The 23,106-nt window shown below is 41.4% G+C and overlaps 1 protein-coding gene and 1 pseudogene across 1 annotated transcript in view; one reads left to right on the forward strand and one right to left on the reverse strand.

The window, feature by feature from the left end:
- GALNT8 (polypeptide N-acetylgalactosaminyltransferase 8) overlaps nt 1-23,106 on the forward strand; it is a 151,957-nt gene that overhangs the window by 61,320 nt on the left and 67,531 nt on the right. The window lies entirely within an intron of this gene.
- LOC114222610 (ferritin heavy chain pseudogene) lies at nt 1,299-2,008 on the reverse strand (annotated as a pseudogene).

Here is a 23,106-nt window from a genome sequence, read left to right on the forward strand (position 1 = left end):
CCAACTACAAAATGTTCCTCTGGCATCAGACATTGTCTTCTTTGAGCAGCCATCTGTGACTCCACAGGACAAGGATGAGTGATTTGTGCTCTCAGGGCTCTCCCTACAGGTTTTATCTCACGATTATTTCTAAGTACCTCCTCACTTCTTTTAATCACTAGACTGTGAGCTGGAGGGCAGGGCCTGGGTTTTGTTGTTGTTGTTGTTTTCTCTCTGGCATCTAGCACAGTGCCTGGAACATGGCAGGCCCTCAATAAATAATTGCAGAGCAAATGAAAGATTGGCAAATCTGGAGGCACTAGCTTGGAGACATGAGCCTAGAGAAAAGATGATGCTGATTTCATGAGGAAGAGGGATTAGATTTGTTCAGTGTCTACAGGGGGGCAGAACTGAGACCAGTGACTGGAGATCAAGGAGAGGGAGTTCAACTTAACATAAGGGCAGGGGAGGGCTTTCTAACAGCCTAATAGCTTAAGCTATCCTACAGAATAATGGGCTGCCTAGCAAGGTGGTGAACTTTCTGTCAATGGCAGTCACCAAGCAGACATGTTTGACAGGCAGGCCCAGTATGCTAAATGTGAGTTTTTGATGTCCTTAACAGTATCTTTTTTGTGTGTGCAGAAAATACTATCACAGGTTTACTTTAGTTTTAAAAATTAATATTAAATTTATTTAAGTTATAAATTGAAGAACTATAGTTTTTCTTAAACTTTTACATTTAGCTTAGAAATCTTATTATTTTATTTAAAACCCTAGCAGGTTTTAACAATCACTTTTTTTTCAGTTCCAATCTGTATGACTTTTATTTGTTTTGTTTTTCTTTTTTTTTTTAATTTTATTATGTTATGTTAGTCACCATACAATACATCATTAGTTTTTGATGTGGTGATCCATGATCCATTGTTTTTGTATAACACCCAGTGCTCCATGCAGTACGTGCCCTCCTTAATACCCATCACCGGGCTAACCCATCCCCCCTCCCCCCTCCCCTCTAAAACCCTGTTTGTCTCTCAGAGTCCATAGTCTTTCATGGTTTGTCTCCCCCCCCCGATTCCCCCCCTTCATTTTCCCCTTCCTTCTCCTAATGTCCTCCATGCTGTTCCTTATGATCCACAAATAAGTGAAACCATATGATAATTGACTTTCTCTGCTTGACTTATTTCACTTAGCATCATCTCCTCCAGTCCCATCCATGTTGATGTAAAAGTCAGGTATTTATCCTTTCTTTTTTTTTTTTGGGGGGGGTACCAAATTACTTTATTTGAAGAATGGTACAAATGAAAGAAGTTAAGTAGATGTTTTGGTACAACTTATAGAAAAGGTAAAGGTAACCCCAACATGCATGCACTGCCTTGGTGACCAGGGAAGTCACCCTTGTGGCTATGGGAAGACAGCCTAAGGCTTAGCTTTCACTATCACTGTTTCCCAAGGTGTGCTTGTCAAAGAGATACTCTGCCATGCCAGATTCGGGAGCCCCCATCTTGCGCAGGTTGGTTACGTGGTCACCCAATTCTTTGATGGATTTCACCTGCTCATTCAGGTAATGAGTCTCAATGAAGTCACACAAATGGGGGTCACTTTTATCAGTGGCCAGTTTCTGCAGTTCCAGTAGTGACTGATTCACACTCTTTTCCAAATGTAATGCACACTCCATTGCATTCAGCCCATTCTCCCAATCATCACGGTCTGGTTTCTTGATATCCTGAAGGAAGATTTGGCCACCTCGCTGGTTCTGCAGCTTCATCAGTTTCTCAGCGTGTTCCCTCTCCTCATGAGATTGGTGAAGAAAATATTTGGCAAAGTTCTTCAAAGCCACATCATCGCGGTCAAAGTAGTAAGACATGGACAGGTAGACGTAGGAGGCGTAGAGCTCCAAGTTGATCTGGCGGTTGATGGCGGCCTCAGAGTCCTGGTGGTAGTTCTGGCGCACCTGCGAGGGGGACGCGGTCGTCATGGCGGCGGCTGAGAAAAGGCGGCGGCGAGCGGCGGCGGGGGTCTTGGAGCGGTCCGAGGGCGCGACGAAGAGATGGCGGAGGGCTGGCTCTGAACGGCCGGCCCGGGTGGGGGACGAGCGCCGGGTTCCGTCCAAGCACTGTTGAAGCAGGAAACCGCGGCGACTCCCGGCGGAGACTGTGGTATTTATCCTTTCTGATGGCTGAGTAATATTCCATTGTATATATGGACCACATCTTTTTTATCCATTCATCTGTTGAAGGGCATCTCGGCTCTTTCCACAGTTTGGCTATTGTGGACATTGCTGCTATGAACATTGGGGTGCACATGGCCCTTCTTTTCACTACATCTGTGTCTTTGGGGTAAATACCCAGAAGTGCAATTACTGGGTCACAGGGTAGCTCTATTTTTAAATTTTTGAGGAACCTCCACACTGTTTTCCAAAGTGGCTGTAACAACTTGCATTCCCACCAACAGTGTAAGAGGGTTCCCCTTTCTCCACAACCTCTCCAACATTTGTTGTTTCTTTCCCTGTCCATTTTTGCCATTATAACTGGTGTAAGGTGGTATCTCAATGTGGTTTTGATTTGAATTTCCCTGATGGCTAATGATGATGAACATTTTTTCATGTGTCTGTTAGCCATTTGTCTGTCTTCTTCAGAGAAGTGTCTTTTCATATCTTCTGCCCACTTTTTGACTTGATTATTTGGTTTTTGGGTGTGGAGTTTGAGAAGTTCTTTATAGATCTTGGATACCAGCCCTTTATCTGTAGTGTCATTTGCAAATATCTTCTCCCATTCTGTGGGTTGCCTCATTGTTTTGTTGACTGTTTCCTTTGCTGTGCAGAAGCTTTTTATCTTGATGAAGTCCCAAAAGTTCATTTTTGCTTTTGTTTCACTAGCTTTTGGAGATGTATCTTGAAAGAAGTTGCTGTGGGCGATGTCAAAGAGGTTACTGCCTATGTTCTCCTCTAGGATTTTGATGGATTCCTATCTCACATTGAGGTCTTTCATCCGCTTTGAGTTTATCTTTGTGAATGGTGTTAGAGAATGGTCGAGTTTCATTCTTCTGCATGTGGCTGTCCAATTTTCCCAGCACCATTTATTGAAGAGACTGTCTTTTTTCCATTGCATGTTTTTTCCTGCTTTGTCAAAGATTATTTGACCATAGGGTTGAGGGTCCATATCTGGGTTCTCTATTCTGTTCCATTCGTCTATATGTCTGTTTTTGTGCCAGTACCATGCTGTCTTGGTGATCACAGCTTTGAAATATAGCTTGAAATCGGGCAACGTGATGCCCCCAGCTTTGTTTTTCTTTTTCCACATTTCATTGGCAATTCGGGGTCTTTTCTGATTCCATACAAATTTTAGGATTGTTTGTTCCAGCATTTTGAAAAATGTCATTGGAATTTTGATCGGGATGACATTGAAGGTATAGATTGCTCTGGGTAGCATAGACATTTTAACAATGTTTATTCTTTCGACCCATGAGCATGGGATATTTTTCCACCTTTTTGTGTCTTCTTCAACTTCTTTCATGAGTGTTCTGTAGTTCCTAGAGTATAGATCCTCTACCTCTTTGGTTAGGTTTATTCTGAAGTATCTTATGGTTTTTGGTGCTATTGTAAATGGAATTGTTTCTCTAATTTCTCTTTCTACAGTTGCATTGTTAGTGTATAAGAAAGCAACTGATTTCTGTGCATTGATTTTGTATCCTGCCACAATACTGAATTGCTGTATAAGTTCTAGTAACTTGGGGGTAGAGTCTTTAGGGTTCTCCACATAAAGTATCATGTCGTCTGCAAAAAGGAAGAGTTTGACTTCTTTGCCAATTTGAATACCTTTTATTTCTTTCGTTGTCTGATTGCTGTTGCTAGGACTTCTAGTACTATGGTGAACAATAGTGGGGAGAGTGGGCATCCTTGACGTGTTCCTGATCTTAAGGGAAGGGCTCTCAGCTTTTCCCCATTGAGGATGATATTAGCTGTGGGTTTTTCATAGATGGATTTTATGAACTTGAGGAATGTTCCCTCTATCCCTATACTCTGAAGAGTTTTAATCAGGGAAGGATGTTGTATTTTGTCAAATGCTTTTTCTGCATCAATTGAGAGGACCATATGGTTCTTCTCCCTCCTCTTTTTAGTGTGTTCTATCACATTGATTGATTTGCAAATGTTGAACCACCCTTGCATCCCAGGGATAAATCCCACTTGGTCGTGGTGGATGATCCTTTTAATGTATTGTTGGATCCTATTAGCTAGGATTTTGTTGAGGATTTTGGAATCCATATTCATCAGGGATATTGGTCTGAAATTCTCCTTTTTGATGGGGTCTTTGCCTGGTTTGGGGATTAAGGTAATGCTGGCCTCATAGAATGAGTTTGGAAGTTTTCCTTCTTTTTCTATCTTTTGAAACAGCTTCAGTAGAATAGGTATTATTTCTTCTTTGAATGTTTGGTAGAATTCCCCAGGGAATCCATCAGGCCCTGGACTCTTGTTTTTTGGGAGCTTTTTGATCACTGTTTCAATCTTGTTACTGGTTATTGGCCTATTCAGGTTGTCAATTTCTTCCTGTTTCAGTCTTAGCAGCTTATAGGTTTCGAGGAAGGCCTCCATTTCATCCAGATTGCTCAGTTTATTGGCATATAGTTGATAATAATTTCTAATAATTGTTTCTATTTCCTTGGTGTTAGTCATGATCTCTCCCCTTTCATTCATAATTTTATTAATTTGGGTCCTTTCTCTTTTCTCTTGGCTAAGTCTGGCCAGTGGTTTATCGATCTTATTAATTCTTTCAAAGAACCAACTTCTAGTTTTGTTGATCTGATCTGCTGTGTTTCTGGTTTCTAATTCATTGATTTCGGCTTTAATTTTAATTATTTCTCTTCTAATGCGTGGCTTAGGCATCGTTTGTTGCTTTTTCTCTAGTTCTTTAAGGTGTAGAGTTAGTTGGTGAATTTGGGATTTTTCTATTTTTTTGAGTGAGGCTTGGATAGCTATGTATTTCCCCCTTAGGGACCGCCTTTGCAGTATCCCATAGGTTTAGCACTGATGTGTTTTCGTTCTCATTGATTTCCATGAATTGTTTAAGTTCTTCTTTGATTTCCTGGTTGACCCAAACATTCTTGAGCAGAGTGGCCTTAGCTTCCAAGTGTTTGAATTTCTGCCAAATTTTTTCTTGTGTGAGTTCCAGTTTTAAAGCATTGTGGTCTGAGAATATACAGGGAATCATCTCAATCTTTTGGTGTCGGTTGAGACCTGATTTGTGACCCAGTATGTGGTCTATTCTGGAGAAATTTCCAAGAATGAGTGTGCTTGAGAAGAATGAGTATTCTGTGGTTTTAGGGTAGAATGTTCTGTAAATATCTATGAGGTCTATCTGGTCCAGTGTATCATTCAAAGCTCTTGTTTCCTTGTTGATTTTCTGCTTAGATGATCTGTCCATTGCTGAGAGTGGGGTATTGAGGTCTCCTATAATTAACGTATTGTTATCAATATGACTCTTTATTTTGGTTAACAGTTGGCTTATGTAGATGGCTGCTCCCATGTTGGGGGCATAGATATTTACAATTGTTAGATCTTCTTGTTGGATAGACCCTTTAAGAATGATATAGTGTCCTTCTGTGTCTCCAATTACAGATTTTGGTTTAAAATCCAATTTGTCTGATATAAGAATCGCTACCCCAGCTTTCTTTTGAGGTCCACTGGCATGGAAGATGGATCTCCATCCCTTCACTTTCAGTCTGGATGTCTCTTTAGGTTCAAAATGAGTCTCTTGTAGGCAGCATATGGATGGGTCCTGTCTTTTTATCCAATCTGCAACCCTATGCCGTTTTATGGGAGCATTTAGGCCATTCATGTTGAGAGTGATTATTGAAAGATACGAATTAATTGTCATCATGTTGCCTGTGAAGACGTTGTTTTTATAAATTGTCCCTGTAAATTTTTGTTGTATATCACTCTTGGGGTCTTTCTCCTTTTATAGAACCCCCCCTTAATATTTCTTGCAGGGCCGGCTTAATGGTCACATATTCTTTCAGTTTCTGCTGGTTGTGGAAGCTCTGCATCTCTCCATTCTAAATGACAGCCTTGCTGGATAAAGTACTCTTGGCTGCATGTTCTTCTCATTTAGTACCCTGAATATGTCTTGCCAGGCCTTTCTGGCCTGCCAGGTCTCTGTGGATAGGTCTGACGTTATTCTGATGTTCCTCCCTCTGTACGTAAGGAATCTCTTCCCCCTAACTGCCCTTAAGATGGTTTCCTTGGTTCTAAGATTTGCAAGTTTTACTATTACATGCCGGGATGTTGGCCTGTTTTCCTTGATCTTGGGAGGGGTCCTCTCTGCCTCTAGGACACGAATGTTTGTTTCATTCCCCAGATTAGGGAAGTTCTCAGCTACGATTTGCTCAAATACATCTTCTAGTCCTCTCTCTCTCTCCACTCCCTCTGGGATTCCAATTATTCTGCATTGGAATGCTTCATGGTGTCACCTATTTCTCTCATTCTATTTTCATGAATTCTGAGTTGTTTTTCCCTAGCCTCCTCTTTTCCCTTTTTATCTATTATATTGTCTTCCAGGTCGCTTATTCGTTCTTCTGCCTCAATTACCCTAGCTGTTAGATTATCTAGATTGGATTGGATTTCATTGATAGCATTTTTAAGTTCTGCCAATTCAGCTTTCATTTCTGCCCTTAGAGACTCTATGTTTCCATTAATTGATTTCTCCATTCTAGCCATTGTCTTCACAATTGCTAGCCTGAATTCCATCTCTGACATCTTGGTTATATCTGCATCCATTTGTAAATCTGCAGCATAAGTCATAATCTCTGAGTCTTTTCTATTTTGGGGATTCCTCCTCCTAGTCATTCTGTTGATGGGTGTTTGAGGGAATGTATAGAGTCCAAATTATTGACCAGAACCCAAGCAAGATGCACCTGTTTTCTTGGGACCTTAGGGTTTCTGGCCTCTTGTTTTCCCAGCCCATCTTCTGAGGAAGGGGCCTGCCGTGCTATTACTCAGGCAACCCTGTTTGGGTGGAGTTGCCCTGCCCCCCTGTGGTGGGGGATGGGCTCAGCGGGAATCAGTTTTTGGGGTTTTTTCTCTGGCGGCTTTCCGTGTCTCTTCTGAGAGTCAGAGCAGAAGAGACCTCAGAGCAGAGAGACCGCAGTCTGTTCTTCAGTGAGCTCTCCAGGCCACACTGTCTGTTTCTGTCCGTGCTGCTATAAACTGCAGCGTCCTGGGTTGTGCGCCCCTCCACAGCGCCCCCAGTCCTGCCTCCTGGTTGGAGCACGTCTCTGCCCTTTGTGCTTCTAAAACCGCCAGCTGCTCCCAGTTCACAGGCGCGGACCCCCGCCCCAGGGGCTGCCCTAAAGTCCTTTCCTGCTGCTACTAGTCTGCAAGTCTGTGTCCAGTCCCCAGTGCGCTAGGCTGTCGCTCATAGGTGGTGTAGGATCCCCACAGACAGGCTCTCTCCTGCTGCCATTTATCCTCTAATATCTGCCTGCAGAATCAGGGCTCCCCGCTTCGTACCTCAAAACCAACTGCCTGCAATATTCTGTTTGTAGAGATCCAGATCTTCTTACATCTCAGGCTGATTTCGTGGGTGCTCAGAGTGGTCTGGTAGATATCCAGCTCAATTCCAGGGACCAGTTGAAATAGGGTCCCCTACTCCTCCACCATATTTCCTTCTCCCCCTATTTGTTTTGTTTTTCTTGCCATATTACGTTAGCTAGAATTTTGAGTACTATGTTGAATAAGAATGGATAGGAATAAGGAAGAATAATCCTTACTTTGTTCCCAAATGCAGGGGGAAAGCATTGAGTCTTCATCATTGCATATACATTAGCTGTAGATTTTTTGTAGATGCTCCTTATCAAATTGAAGTAATTTATCTGAATTTCTAACTTGCTAAGAAATATTTTTATTGTGAATGTGAGCTGGATTTTGCTAAATGCTTTTCCTTTGTCAATTGATATGATATTTTTTCTTCTTTAGTTTGTTGATATGATGGATTACACTGATTAATTTTCTAATGTTGAAACCACCTTGTGTGCCAGGAATAAATCACACTTAGTCACGGTGTACACTTCTTTTCATAACTTTATTGGATTTTGTTTGCTTGTATGTTGAAGATTTTTGTCTAAGTTCATTAGAGGTAATGACCTGCAGCTTTTCTCTTTTCTTTTTTTTCTTTTTGGTACTGTCTTTGGTTTTAGTATAAAGGTAATACAGGCCTCATAAAGTGAGTTAGGAGGTGTTTTCTCTTTCTAATCGATAAAAATTTGTCCTATTGACAAAAATTTAGAATAGATCAATTTCTGAAAGAGGCATTTCTGGAAGAGATTTTCTGGAAGAGATGGTCTTAAATTGGCGTTAATCCTTCTTTAAGTGCTTGGTATAATTCTCCAGTGGAACCATATGGGACTGGAGGTTTCTTTTCCAGGGGCTTTTAAACCAGGCATTAAAATATTTTAAAACGCTTTTGGCCTTGTGTGTATCCCACAAATTCCTGCCTATACTCAAAACTATCAGCACAATCCCCTGAGCCTGAAGCCAAGTTCAGTGAGCCTGGTTTCCACTCTGGAGCACCCAAGCATAGACACTTTGCTCCTTGCACACTTCCTGCATTCAGACCTGCCAGCTTTCTAGCCTTATGTGCACAGGTGAGCTTCTTCCTGGAGCTCAAATTGAAAATTTTTTTAATAGTTCAGGGCTATTCAGATCATTTATTTCATGTTGACTGAATTTCAGTGCTTTATGGTTTTTGAGGAATTGGTCCATTTCTTCAAATTTATGAGTATAAAGTTATTTGCAACAGTGAATTAATTAATTTATTTATACAAGTGACATATTAGTTTTAAGTGTATAACATAATATGCCTAATTTATGCATAAATTGCAAAATAATCACCACAGTAAGTCAACATCGATCACCACACATAATTACAAAAACATTTTTTTCTTGTGATGAGAACTTTTAAAATCTACTCTCTTAGCAACTTTATAGGGGACCTTTACAATTTAATAAATTCCCTTAAACATTACATACTGTGTTTATAAATTCAATACATTTAATTTTCTTTCTTAAGAATGTCAATTATCTGATTTTAAATTAATGATTCTTAAATTCCATTATATGTTTCAACAGTGTAATTTGGTAAGATTTCACAAACTTAATTATTCAATTACACATTTTTAAATTGGTAACACAAGGTTAATCTGTAAGATTTTTTTTTTTAAAAAAACATAGCAGGTACTTAAAAATAGTAACTATACATAGAATCTTTAACAAATACTATGTGTTTGATTCCTTTAACACCTTTACTTGATCCTAAATCTCCTGGGAATTAAACATACTAGTTATGCTAAAGAAACAATTGTGACATCTCAAACATTTTGAGGTTTGCCTTTCCAAGAGAATTTTGGAAAGATCACTTTCTCAGCTGGCTGAAGTTGCTGAGAGAATATAGATTCTGGTTGGGTGTGAGGCCTGGAGCTGCAGGATATGCAGGGGAATTCTGCCCACCACTCCAATGTCCAAGCCAGGTCCCTTTTTAGGTCACTGTGTCAAGAAGTCCAGAAGTTGAAGAAGGAGGTGGTCATGTAGCTCATGAGTCAATTCATTCTATCTAAGCCTTTCCTATCCACCTTACCTTAGGATCACAGTTCTTTCAGGTAAGAAAGTTGTAGACACAACTTACACGTTCATTCTACTAAAAAGCTACCAAAGATAATTTCCAGAATTGAGAGGGAGCTAAGACTAAATAATCCTTTTGTCTTCCAATTGCATGATTCATGGTTTGAGTCAACCAGAGGAGGTATGACTTCTGAAAGCCACAAGAGAAATGGCATCAATGACTGAGAAGGGACCCAATGTGAACATCTGGACTTTGAAATGAGGAGCAGTGTTGCAAGTAGAGACATCCTGAAATAATGGAGGGTTGGGGTAAATGTCATCATGTGGAAGTCTTCCGGATTGAGTGACACAAAGAAGAGCTCCGGGAGAGGCAGTGAGAATGAGGAGACCATACACAGTCAGGGTTTGAGAAATAAAAAGGAAGAGATACCTGTTGGGAATACTGTCACGCTAGTGGGCACAGTTGCAGAAGGCAGTTTAGCTCTCTGCATGAAAAACCCTGATGCTAATCAGCGCCCCCAAATTAACTGTGACCCTTCTTTGGTGCTCATTCTGCTTTAAGGCAGTATTTTAAAAAATAATATAGAATGTGGGTCAAAACTAATATGGAAAATATCTTAATATTTATCATAGCAAAATATTAGGAAAAATTAAATGCCCGACAGTAGGGGAGATTTTTGTTCATCCCCTGAATATTGAACTGAATATTATATAGCCATTCAAATTATATCCTCAAAAAGTATATTTTCAAAAATTAATGAAATTGGAAAGTACATGAGATATTAAATCATAAAAAGCAGGATATACAAACTTATATATACAATGTTATTCTATTACGAGTACTTCTAATTTTTGAAATATGCTCCCCAAATTAAAAGTAAGAGCACATATTCCTTCTGTGAAAGTGGAAAATAAACAAAACCAAAAATTCCTTAAAAACTGTCAGCCAACACCCCCCAAATAAAAACCAAACCAAAAATGTATAAGATTCAGATGAACACAGTGGAAAGGAGAACCAGAGAAGAAGTCTGAAGAAGGTGCAAAGAATACTTCCAAAGGACATGTCACAGGGAGGTGGAGAGAAAATAGAAAAAAAAAAAAAAGGGTCACTGGCTTTATCTAAAAAAATCACAATAAATTAGAACAGCCAAGATTTATTGAGTACATATAATGTACAGGCACGATCTAATTTAATCCTTACATAAATCTTACAAGAGAAATATTATCATTAACTCTACTTTACTTATGAAGTTACTAAACCACAGAGAGTCAAATAATATAACCAAGGTCACACAGCAGATTAAATGTCCAGATTCAAACACAGAATCTTATCCACTGTTGTTATCGCCTCGTTGCTTGGGAAGTTTGATTCTGAAAGGGAGGAAAGCACTGAATTTTGGTTAAAAAGGATGGTAGAGTTAAAGATTCTTTTCCCCCTCTACTATCGGGACATTTGGGTATATTTAAAGTCAGTAGAAAAAGAATCTGCCCAGAGGGAGAAATGAAAGAGCGGTGTTCAACAGGAAGAGTGTTTCTCTGGCATCCACATCAGAGCACAGGGGCTGCTAGCAGTAGAGACAGAGGCAGGGCAGCTCCTTTGAGACCACCCACAAGCAGTGTCCTGCGGGTCCCTCATGGCACTCGGGGAGGGGCTAGACTGGCTGGCAGTGTGATCTTCTCAACAAAGTGAAAAAATTAGTGTAAGTGAGCATCAAGCACCAAGCACCAAGTGGGGACCAGGGTTAAAGAGTGCTGAAGAGGTCTGGAAGAGTAACCCTAAGGAGTAAGCCAAGTTTTAAGCCAGACTGCTGTAGGCACATTTGTGGTCAGGCCTGCTTGGTTTGGTGGACCCTCTCCAGGAGCACCGTGTGGGCTGCAAACAGGGCCCACAGAAAGGAGCAGTGGCGGTGACGGGAAGATTTCTAGAACCAGGGGTGCCTGCATGACTGCCCACACTGGGGAGGTACACCGGGGAGGTGTACCTCAGAGAAGTCCAGTGTGGGCAGGGCAGGCAAGTTTAGGGGAGCAGGGTTGGTGGTGGGGGGTTGCATTTTGTGCTGGAAAGAGATCAGAGGAAGCAAGGTTTGGACATACTGCTGCAGCCCTGCTCAGTGTTGAAATGTTTGGTGGTAGGTTCCAAAGTGGGACGGTGAGATCAGGGTCTCTCACCAGACATTCAAATGGAGGCTGTTAACTCAGGAGGACTGCGAAGGGCAGGGTGGATAAGGCGAAAACAACTTCACCGAGGCACCGAAATAGATTCTGTGAGTGATCCCTGCAAAGAGGTAGAGAGGGGTGTAGGAAATGGGAGGGCTAGGAGAAGAAGACAGGACCAGGGCAGATGGCACGATGACAGCAGCTGAGCCATAGATACGAGGAAGGCACTCGGGGGGCTGGAGGTGGCACAGAGGAACAAAAAGAAGGATAACCCTTCCTCCCCTTCCCCCATTAGAATGGGAAGAGGCAGAGATGTACTAATTTACTGCACATCTTTCAGGTCAGGCACAAGATGCTCAATAAATATTAAGCAACTAATTTAATTCAATTAATATTAATTTTAACCCTAATATTAACTATAAGCCCATTTCACAGATGAGGAAATTGAGACTTAGGCTAGGTAATTTGCCAGAGCCCTCTGCTGTATGTGGTGGAGTAGGGATTTAGCCCAGACTCTTTGGCTCCTAAGCCCATAACATTCCCAGTAATAAACTTTGATGAAGCCCCCAGGGCAGAACAGGTAGGAACTGCCTCCCCCCACATCCCCCACAGTGGTAGAGAAAACAGGCTGAGATGCCTGAATGTAGCTTCTGCTCCTTTGGCCACCAAGCTTCACTGAAGAGGGAGGGAGAATCCTGATGGGTTTCATGGGCTCATGGGTGAAGATGTGGGAAGGAAGGCCAGGTAGAGAAGGACCATGGCTCTCCATGTGTCGTGTCTAGACAGTCACACTGCCCTGATGCTTCAACCTCATGAGAGGTGGATGATAACAGAAACCCAGCACAGCCTTGCTTCCTCCTAGATCTGTGCTTAGTCTGCCATGGTACTAGCAGAGAAAGCCCTGGGTGGTCTAACTTTGCCCTTTGCTTCATTTCCGCTCTGGATGACTGGCAAAGATTGAGGGACCCTTCAAGCATGTGGCTGAGCACAGCAGGAAGCGCAGAAGCAGGGGAGATGAGGGCATTTTGATACCTTGACTCTGTCTCTTCTCCTATCCAGGGAAAAGCTCTCATGAACAGAGCCACCAAGCGATGTCTGGAGATGAAGAAAGACACTTCGGGCATCTATGAGCCTGTGCTCCAGACCTGCACCACACAAGCGTGGACGATACAGTATACTGTGCAAAACTGGGGGTCAAACTAGCTTCAAGTGATCCTCAGAGAGCCTGGATTTGGGATACCAGTTCTTGCCACTGGAATGGCTTCTATTCCTAATGCTGCTCAAATAGGGAGAGGGTGAGAATAGGAAAGTATGTGTGTATGTTTACTGTGACTTCGGCCTGCAACACACAGGCTAGGGGGGTTGAAGTGGTGTATGCATGTGTCAGGATGTCCAGGCTGCAGACAGGTGAGGAAACTCCCCCAGCTTCCCTTGGAAAGTCATGATATATATCAAATGCCATTATTGGAAACTCCTTGAAATAAGCACCATCATCTGGCTGCTATGTGGGGACAGAACTAGGAGGGTGGCAGTCTATCATTGACTTCTGCCAACACTGTTTAGTCTTCATGCCTGACAACTACTGTTGCCATCTGCCCCACACATCCTCCCCCAGCCCATCTGCTCAGAGACTTCCCAGACAGCCTGGGGGCTGCTCCATGGGAGAGGCTGGGTCATCATCGGGCTGACAGCATGACGATGATTCAGGTGGCACCAGTTCTCTGAAGGTGTGTTGCCCCTGCTGCTCCCCTTTTCTGAACTGTCCTGAGAGATGCAGCAAATAGACAAGTCATCTTTAAAAATTCCTCTGTCATCACTCCAGAGCAGTTTTATTTGGATTACCCAATCTCTCCCATACCAAAGAGATTCCAAAGGCTGAGAGGGTAGGAGAGAACATGTCTCCACTAATCCCAACTCTGCACAGTGCATAGAGAATGGTAGAAAAGTCCAAGTCCCTCTGAGTCTTTAAGTAGCTTCTAACACTTAATAGACTTGATTACCTCTTTCCTTCTATTCTCCCTGAAAATTACAGAGAAATTGAGGCTTGAAACAGAGGGGCATCACTTATTGGGACACAAAGAAAGAATTGTAGGCACAGACTTAAAACCAAAGGCACTTACTGCTGTCTGCTGGATAAATCCTTTCCCCTAGTTGGTAAATTGGGAAGATATGTCTAGGGATGCCAATTTTGGCAAGGTCCTGGTGGTTGGTGGGAGTGGGCATCATGATAGGAGAGGAGGTAGGATGTTATATGTGTATGTTGTTTTGTGGGCTCACCTTTCAAGGATGTGCAAACCGGTCCCTTCCTTAAGAGCGTCACCTTTTCCTTTTAGTTTTATGTCAGTGCTACTTGGGTATGATTCTGGGAATAATTAGGCTTCCTTTAGGCATTAGGCAGACAAGACACTGATAATTTAGTACAGAATTAAATCAGCTGATTTTTTTTAAAGTAAGCTTTTAGAAGTGCATAAGTCATAAGTGTACAGCTTGATAAAACTTTCACAGTGACTGAATCCATATCCAAGAACTAAAACATTACTGTAGGTAGGATCTTATGAAAAAATTAAGGAACAGGATGTTAAGCAAATGTATACCTTGTAGTTTCTTCATAGCAAATTGAAGGGAAAATGCAATTCATAGCAAAGTTTTTTTTTTAAAGCTTGTACCCATTAGAAAGATGGGTAAAAAATGGGTAATATCCTTAAACATACAAAAAGATGTTTAATCTCACTCAGAGAAATGCAAATTAAAGTGGTACTGAGATAATTTTTCACTTAAATAGGTGAAAATTAAAGAGTATGATAGCACATTCTGTTAGCAAGGTTGTGGGAAATAGGTAGTCTCATATTTTGATGATAGGGATGCAAATTGGTACAACCATTTTGGAGGGATATTTGGCAGTATTTAAATACACTGTAGGGGCACCTGGGTGGCCCATTTGGCTAAGTGTCTGAGTCTTGATTTGGGCTCAGGCCATGATCTCAGGGTCCTCTCTCAACAGGGAATCTCCTTGAGATTCTCTTCCTCTCCTTCTGCCCCTGCCCCCCACTCATGCACATGTGTGTGTTCGCTCTCTCAAATAAATAAATAAATCCTAAAAAATACTATATGTGCACTTTCCTTTTTGTGCAACTCTACCTTGAGAAACTCACACCTCCAAAACATAAGAAAATACTTATGTGTAAATGAATTATTTGCAGTATTGAATTTAATTATAAAATGTTGGAAACGAACTATAATGTTCAAACATCAGCAAGTGATTGAATATATCCATACAACAGAGTACTATGCAGCTATGGAAAAGAACTAGGAACATTTCTTTGAACTGATATGTAATGTGTTCCAGTGTGAAAAAAAAAGAAAATCATATTTATAGTTTGTACTTTTTAGGTAAGAGATAAGGGGGAAATATACATGTATCTATTCATTTCTGCAAAATGAAACATAAGGATAAACCAGAAACTAATGAGATTGGTTACTTGTGGCTGGTATTGGTTGGAAATAGGATGGAAAGGATTGAGGATAGAAACAAGATAGAAGGGATGTGGGGAGAGTGACATTTCTCAAAATATATATTTTTCTGTAATTTAGACTTTTAGAATCATGTTATGTTTCATATGTTCAAAACATAAATATACAAACCCAACAAGGATAAAGGGAAACCCAAAATGGAGTGCAAACAAAAACCAAGTGAACCTATCTATGTTTCTGTGTTTAACACACTCATTCTGAGCACACTCAGCATCTAGCATGCAGATCTGGGTTTCTAAATATTTTCCAGTAAAAGGAATTAGGGCTCCTTGGAGAAATAGCTGATTTTAGGGTTGGGCCTTAGACATTTTCCTGTGCGAGAAAATAAGGAAATGCTCCAAGAGTGATGGGGACATGTCACAACCTGTAGCAGCCAGATCCAAGGGGTTCTCCCTGGCCAAAACTAGGACAATTTGAGCATTAAAATAAATAATGCTTTTATTCTATGGATTAAAAGCCATAGAATAAAATAAGAATCCATGAGTTCATACCAATGAAGGAATGGATGGATGGATGGATGAATGAATGCATGGGGAGAAGGGAAAGCTCTTCCTTAATGTAGACTGCAGATTAAAAAATGTAGGAAGAAATCTGGAATTAGAAAATTGACAACCCATAGTTAAAATTGTTTCAGGCAAGGATCTTAAATGGATGTTAAAATTAATGGGTGATGAGAAACAGAATACATACATAGTATCAAAGTAACACTTCAGAAGATATTTGTTAACTACAAAGGGAAAGCTGTAATTTCATGGTGGAGAAATCTGACAGACACCATCTTAACTGAGTGGTCAATGTTAATATTGCCAGTTACAGGACAAATGGATATCACATGACTTCTGATAAGATGCACCCAGAAAACACATCATTTCCAATGGTGTTCTTGCCCCCAACACAGGACCTGAATCTATAATTTTTAGGAAACAATTAAACCCAAATCAAGGAATATCCTTCAAAATAAATGGTCTGTCTGCTTCAAAATGTCAAAGTCATAAAAGACAAAGAAAGACTGAAGAACCTCCCCATACTAAAGGAGACAAAGAGTCTCGACAGCTAAATGTGATGTGTGGTCCTGGACGGGAATCTGGACCTGAGGGGAAATTAGTTTTCCTTTGTTATAAAGAACAGCAGTAGACAACTGATGAAATTTAAGTAAGGTTTGTTGATCAGATAATAGTACTGTATCAATGTTATTTTCCTGATTTTGATCACTGTATTCTGCTTATGTAAGAATATAAGAGAATGTCCTTGATTTTACAAAATACTGTATGGATGGATTGGGGGAGGGGCATTATCTTTGAGATTATATCTATTATACTATATATAACCTTAGCAAAGAGACCTAGGCAAAAAGTCAACTTTATGACAAGTTAAGAAATGGGTATCGTTTATTTTCCTTCTTTCTCTAACAAGTCATGATGCCTAGATCAGGACTTATCTTTTCCAAGCACCTTGTCAATCTCCTTCCATTTGTAGAAATTTTTTATTGTTATGTTAATCACCATACATTACATCCTTAGTTTTTGATGTAGTGTTCCATGATTCACTGTTTGCACATAACACCCAGTGCTCCACGCAGAATGCGCCCTCTTTAATACCCATCACCAGGCTAACCCATCCCCCTACCCTCCTCCCCTCTAGAACCCTCAGTTTGTTTTTCAGAGTCCATCGTCTCTCATGGTTCGTCTCCATTTTTAAAGGTTCGTCATTAGCTACTAAATGAGGCTGGTGGCTTCTGCTTCCAGTACATTTCCTAGCTGAGGCAAAATTGAAGAAGATGGGCTGTGCTGTCCTATTTTTACAGGTGCTTTGTCTTGGGGCTAGTAGCAGCCCCCAAGTCCTAGTTAGTCTCCCCTCACCAAGCTCCCTATGTCCCCTTCCAGAGAGCTTGTTGGTAGGCCTTCCCACTGGGCCTACAGCACATCTCGATTAGTGTTCCATATGAGAATTCCTTCCCAGCAGTGCTTGGGAAAGTTCTACATTTTTTTGAATTTCAAGTTTCAAGAAAAATCGGTTGAAAATTAGGAAGACAAGAAAGAGCTCTATAATTCTCTTGCAAGAATTAAAGCTCTGTAAGTAACATAGAGGTGTTACTGGTTTGAAGGAACCCACTGACATCCAATGGAATGCAGGAACAGGAAACACTGAGACACAGAGTCCAAGGTTAAGGGTATATTTTCGGAAACCAGAACAGGAGTGTGCAGAAAAAAAGATGGCCACAGTCTAATCAGTCGGTCATGCATATAGCAATAGCCATGCTGTAAAGTGTGTGTGTGTTGACCTATTTGCCTCTACTGGTGAGGAATTCTTGCAAATAAAAATACATATTAAGATTTTATGCATAGCGTACTTCATACAAATCTTATGAAATTCCAAGGAATAACAAGTTTGGGGAGCAAAATATGTTCTTAAATTGGCAATTTCAACATATGATTCTGACAAGCACTGTTAACCTAGTTAACTTCTCATCAGGAGATCCAAATGTTACATTATTTGAATACTACAAATTTCATGTAATGGTGGCTGGTGTTTTCTAGGGTTTGAATATTTGCTATAGACTATCATTTTTGTAAATATTACTAAGCTTAATATCTCTAATTTACTAAACAACTTTTAGAAATCCATAATAGCAAGTAAAGAGTATATCTGATTTTAGAAATACTAAAGAATAACTTATGCTTTGGGGGAATTTATGAAAATTACTGAGAGTTCTGATTTTTCTCCTGAATCCCCAAGATAATGTCTTTTGGGAAATTGTTGGGATTACTACCCTAACATTACTAAAACCTACTGTGGGTGGTCCCTGTCAATTTATTTCTCTGGGTTCTCCATTAAAAATCAATCAAAGGGGCTTCTTTCAGGTTTTTTAAATAAAAATTATGTCCTATTATTTTTGCCAGTTTTTTTTAAAACCACTTCATTGAGATATGATTGACATGTAAAAAGCTGTACATATGTAATATATGAAACTCAGTGAGTTTGGGGATAAGTATACCCCCATGAAACCATCATCACTATCATGGCCATAGACATATTCATTACTTCCCAAAGTTTCCTCTTGCCCTTTTATTATTATTGTTATTATCATAACTACTACCACTATTTGTGGTATGCATACTTACCATAAGATTAACCCTCTTAAAAAAATTTAAAGTACACACGTAGTATTGTTAGCTATAGGCACTATGCTATATTGCCCCAGAACTTCTTCATCTTGAAAAACTAAAACTTTGTACCCTTTGACCACCATCTCCCCATTTCCCCCTCCCTGACCCCTGGCAACCACCATTCTACTCTCTGCTTCTATGAGTCTATTTTTAAGTTCCACATATAAGTGACTTCACATTTGTCTTTTTTATATCTGGCTTATTTCCCTTAGACTAATGTCCTCCAGGTCCATCCATGTTGTTGAAAATTTGCCAAATGTTTTTAAATGTCTTCCACAAAATCAGTTTCCTGGGAGTCTTTTTTTTTCTGCTTATGTCTGTGTGCACATGTGCTGTGGTTGGCTGCAAGATCTCAGCTCCTACCGGAGCACAGTGGTTTTCATGATTGCAACGATCTTCAACAGTTAGTTCCTAGTGACTTTTTAATCTTCAAGAACTTCTTTCCAGGGCAGGAGTCCTGCTGAAGATGGAGTTCACTGACATGGAGTGGAGTAACATGTACTTTCCATTTCCTCTGCTCGTGAGGGAAGGCAAAACTCTAGGATTACAGGCGCAATAAAAGGAATCCAAGTGTAGCTCAAAGCTCTAGCATTATAATCCATGGCACCCCTTTCCTCCAAAATCTGTCCTCCTAGCCCTATCATGGACTTCCTTCTCTCCCTGCTGGAATCTGTCCTAACAGATTGGTCCAGGGTACAGCGCTGGTGACACAGATTTTGCAGCGCAGAAACTCTAGGCACCCATGCTCTGCTTTCTAAGTCTTGAGTCTTGCCCCTCTGATGAGGGCTTCTCTTCCCTAGTTAGAGCCAGACACTGGGTCTCAGGCTGGACTGCTATGCTGGGGATGGGCTGTCTGCCAAGCCTTGGTTTGCTTTTCTGGGCTGGAACGCTTCACTCCTGAACCGCCCAGCATGGCTTAGGAAACAGGGGACATGGACTAAGGGGACAGAAAAGCACTGGCTCAAGGGTAACAGAGGTGGTGACTGCAAAGGCAGTTTGGGTGATGGAAGATGCTGCAGGATAGGTGTGGCTGGGGCAGCTGTGTGGACACCAGCAGTGGTACCTGCATGCTTTAGGACAGGGTCAGCAGGGCCATAGATCCTGTGGGGTGGTGAAAGGAGTGGGGGTTGGCAGAGGACTATATTTGCCTCCAAGAGCTGCTACAGGGGGCCACAAGGTGCTGGGTAGCTCTCAGAGAACTCTGGCAATGGCAAGTAGTGGCCCAGTGTAAAAATGTTGATAGCTAAGCCTGGGAATTGGCCAGGCAGGGAGGCAGTGAGAGGGCCCTGAGAAAAGGCCTCTGTCTGTGGTTGCTGCAGTTCTTACTCCCCTCCCTGCAAGAAGGCTTTGGCTTTCTCTCTGTGCCTGAGGTTTTCCTTGCCTCTACCCATCCTCAGACATTAAGACTTTTGCACCCAGGGTTAACTCAGCTCCAGTGGAGCAGGTGCTGGCTGCTACTGATCAATGGGATAATTTGATCTGTGCATCTTTTTGTTCAGTCAAGGAGGGGACAGTAGTGGGTCTTTACTCATAAACACTTTTCCCAATAGATCTTTACTTATGGGTAAGCTGTTTTCCATGGAAGATTCTTCTTTAGGGTCCTGCCCTAGCCCTTAGGATCTTGAGAAGAGCTCTGTAAAGGGAGTAAGGTTCCTACCTATTGGACTCACTATTCTTCCTTGAACCTTTTGGGAGCAGGGAGACATTCCTAAGTCCCCCATGAGAAACACCCTTAAAAAGTGAAGGCATCTCTTTTACCTCATCCCTACCAGTGTGAACTCCTCATAGCCAAGTTCTCTTAGTGAAAGAAAAAGAGAGAGGGGGGGAGAGAGAGGTAACAGAGGTGGTGACTGCTATTCTGGGGAGAGGGGAGAGGATTTAGCTATTCTGGGCAACATCCAGGCAGAAGCAATTCCACTGATGTTGCCCAACACTGCTCTCCAAGTGAGAATAAAGGGCCAACTCAGCAGACCCCTGGCCATCTTGAAGTTTTCCAAACATCCTGTTTATGCACAGAGGGGTTTGGAAGAATAAAAGCAGTCAGGACTAGTTCCACTCAACAGGCAAGGAGAGGAGGTTCTTAAGGGAGCCAAAGTGCCTGCGGGAGGGTGCTGTGGTTGGGTTGAGCCTCTTTGGGCAAATAGACCAGTTGGCTGGTCACTCCCTGAATGCAACATGGTAGAATAAACAGGCAACTGTTCTGAAATCCCACTTGCCCTGGCCCTAGGTGGGAGTGGTCTGGCAAATCCAGTAGTGGAGAGACTTCACTCCAGACATGCTTTGAATAAGTGCACCCAGTCGAGACTTTGCCAGTCTCTTGTCTGTCTCCACTCCATCCTTAGATCCTTTGGGCTCCAGACAAGATCAAAGGTTCCTGCTCTTCTTGGCCAAAAGCCTCAGAGAGAGAGAGAAAGAGAGAGAGAGAGAGAGATTTGTAGGAGTCTTTTCATTATGGGCTCCTGGTTACTGGAATTTGAAAATCTGGCTGCGAACACTTATTCCAGGCCAACTGTTGGCACCGATGTTATAACAAGGATCAACTTCTACCCCTACTCCCCGCCCCCTTTCAAGGCAAATATGGAAAAACTCCATTTGGCAGTTATTTTCCCTGAAATAGCAACAAGAAGAGAGACAAATATCCCAAATTTTTAAAAAAGAAAACTTTACAGTGAATCAGGCATTCCCTTACAATGTTATTTTAATAAGTAATACCTTTGATTCGGCCATCACACTCCTGGTATGGGTGATTGTAAGTGGACCTCTAGACTGAGCGTGCAGGTCAGTGGTAAAGCCACAGTTGGGAATTAAAAAGACAAACAAACAAACAAACAAACAAAAAAGTGTATTAGAAGACACACAACCAGAGAGAGAGAGAGAGAGTTTAAGTACATCCATGAGTCAGAAAATAGAAAAGCCAAGGTAAATAAGCTCCCTGCAGGGGTGGCTCCGGGGACAGGGTTTGGCTTACCTTGAGACTGGGTGTTTCCTCTCTCCCATCATGAGGGCACCTTGTAATACAGTGCTCTTCTTTGGAGAGTGAGTGTCCTCACTGAAGAGACACCTTTGTTTCTTCTCTTTCAGATACACATTGTCTTACCTCCTACTGCAGGGGTCAGAAAAAAGAGAGGAAGGTCTATTTGAATCCCTTTCTGTTGTTGCCTTTTGAGACTTGTATTCTCATGCATGACCTAGACATACCAAGGGTATGCAAATTTAGCAATGCCTTTTTTGAATTTTATGCTTTTCTCCATTTTTCCTGTCCTTCAGTCCTAACTTTCATTTCTATGTATCTGACACTTGACTGAATCAACTTGAATGGTGCAGAAGGGGAAGCAGGGGCACAGGAATCAGGTCCGGGCTAATAGGTGTGGGCAGCGTGTGTGGAGAAGGTTCTCAGTTCATGCCTCACGCTTAGTGTGGGATTTGAGGAGGTGAGTGAAGTGGACTCTTCCTGGTTGAGAAGCCTGAGACTATGCCAAGGACATGACTACAGGTGAATAGAGAACTGGGAGCCAAGGGAGCCAACAGTGAATTTGCCTGGATGAAATGAAAGAACAAGGAGATGAGAGCAAGCCCTGGGAGAGAGCTGAGGCTTCAGGGAGCACAGCGGCCAACAGAAATATCTTTCCTGCCATCTTCTCCCTAAGGAATACACAGAGAAACAAATGAATAACTAGTACTTATGTTTTATTTTTCATTGTAAGTGTTCCAAAGCACATAAAGACATAAATAATAAACAAATAGCATGTGTCATCTTACCACTTTGAGGTGATAATTATAAATTTGTCTTTATTTCCTTTTCATCTTTTTCCTTTGAATCTATATGTCTGAACACGTTTATACATTTTATAAAACAAGGACCATACCTGATATACAGTTGTAGCTTGATTTTTTTAACTTAATATTCTATACAGAAATCTAGCATTGAGTGAAATAAGTCAATCAGAGAAAGACATGTATCATATGACCTCACTGATATGAGGAATTCTTAATCTCAGGAACAAACTGAGGGTTGCTGGAGTGGTGGGGGGTGGGAGGGAGGGGGTGGCTGGGTGATGGACATTGGGGAAGATATGCGCTACGGTGAGCGCTGTGAATTGTGTAAGACTGTTGAATCACAGATCTGTACTTCTGAAACAAATAACGCAACATATTTTAAGAAAAAAGAAAAAGAAGAAGATAGCAGGAGAGGAAGAATGAAGGGGAGTAAGTCAGAGGGGGAGACGAACCAGGAGAGATGATGGACTCTGAAAAACAAACTGAGGGTTCTAGAGGGGAGGGGTGGGGGGATGGGTTAGCCTGGTGATGGGTATTGAGGAGGGCACATTCTGCATGGAGCACTGGGTGTTATGAACAAACAATGAATCATGGAACAGTACACCAAAACAAATTATGTAATATATGGTGATTAACAAAACACAAAACTTTTTTTTTTTAGACTGTAAAAGTAATGCATATTTATTGAAGAAAACTTGCTATTAATCTCTCTCTTCTCCGGTACCTTGATTTGGAAAGTCTCTGTTATCTGATTTCCCCTACCAGGATTTTACATTAATTCATCCAACAAATACTTACTTTTAGTTACTGTTAAGAGGAGTGAAAAAAAATTGGTTAAGTTTTAGCCCCTGCCTTTAGGAAGTAATGCAATGGGACTAGGCAATCACA

Source organism: Eumetopias jubatus, unplaced genomic scaffold (genome assembly GCF_037043125.1).
Source record: "Eumetopias jubatus isolate StellerSeaLion01/CBP00866 unplaced genomic scaffold, mEumJub1_p1.0 scaffold_8, whole genome shotgun sequence".
NCBI classification, from domain to species: domain Eukaryota; kingdom Metazoa; phylum Chordata; class Mammalia; order Carnivora; family Otariidae; genus Eumetopias; species Eumetopias jubatus.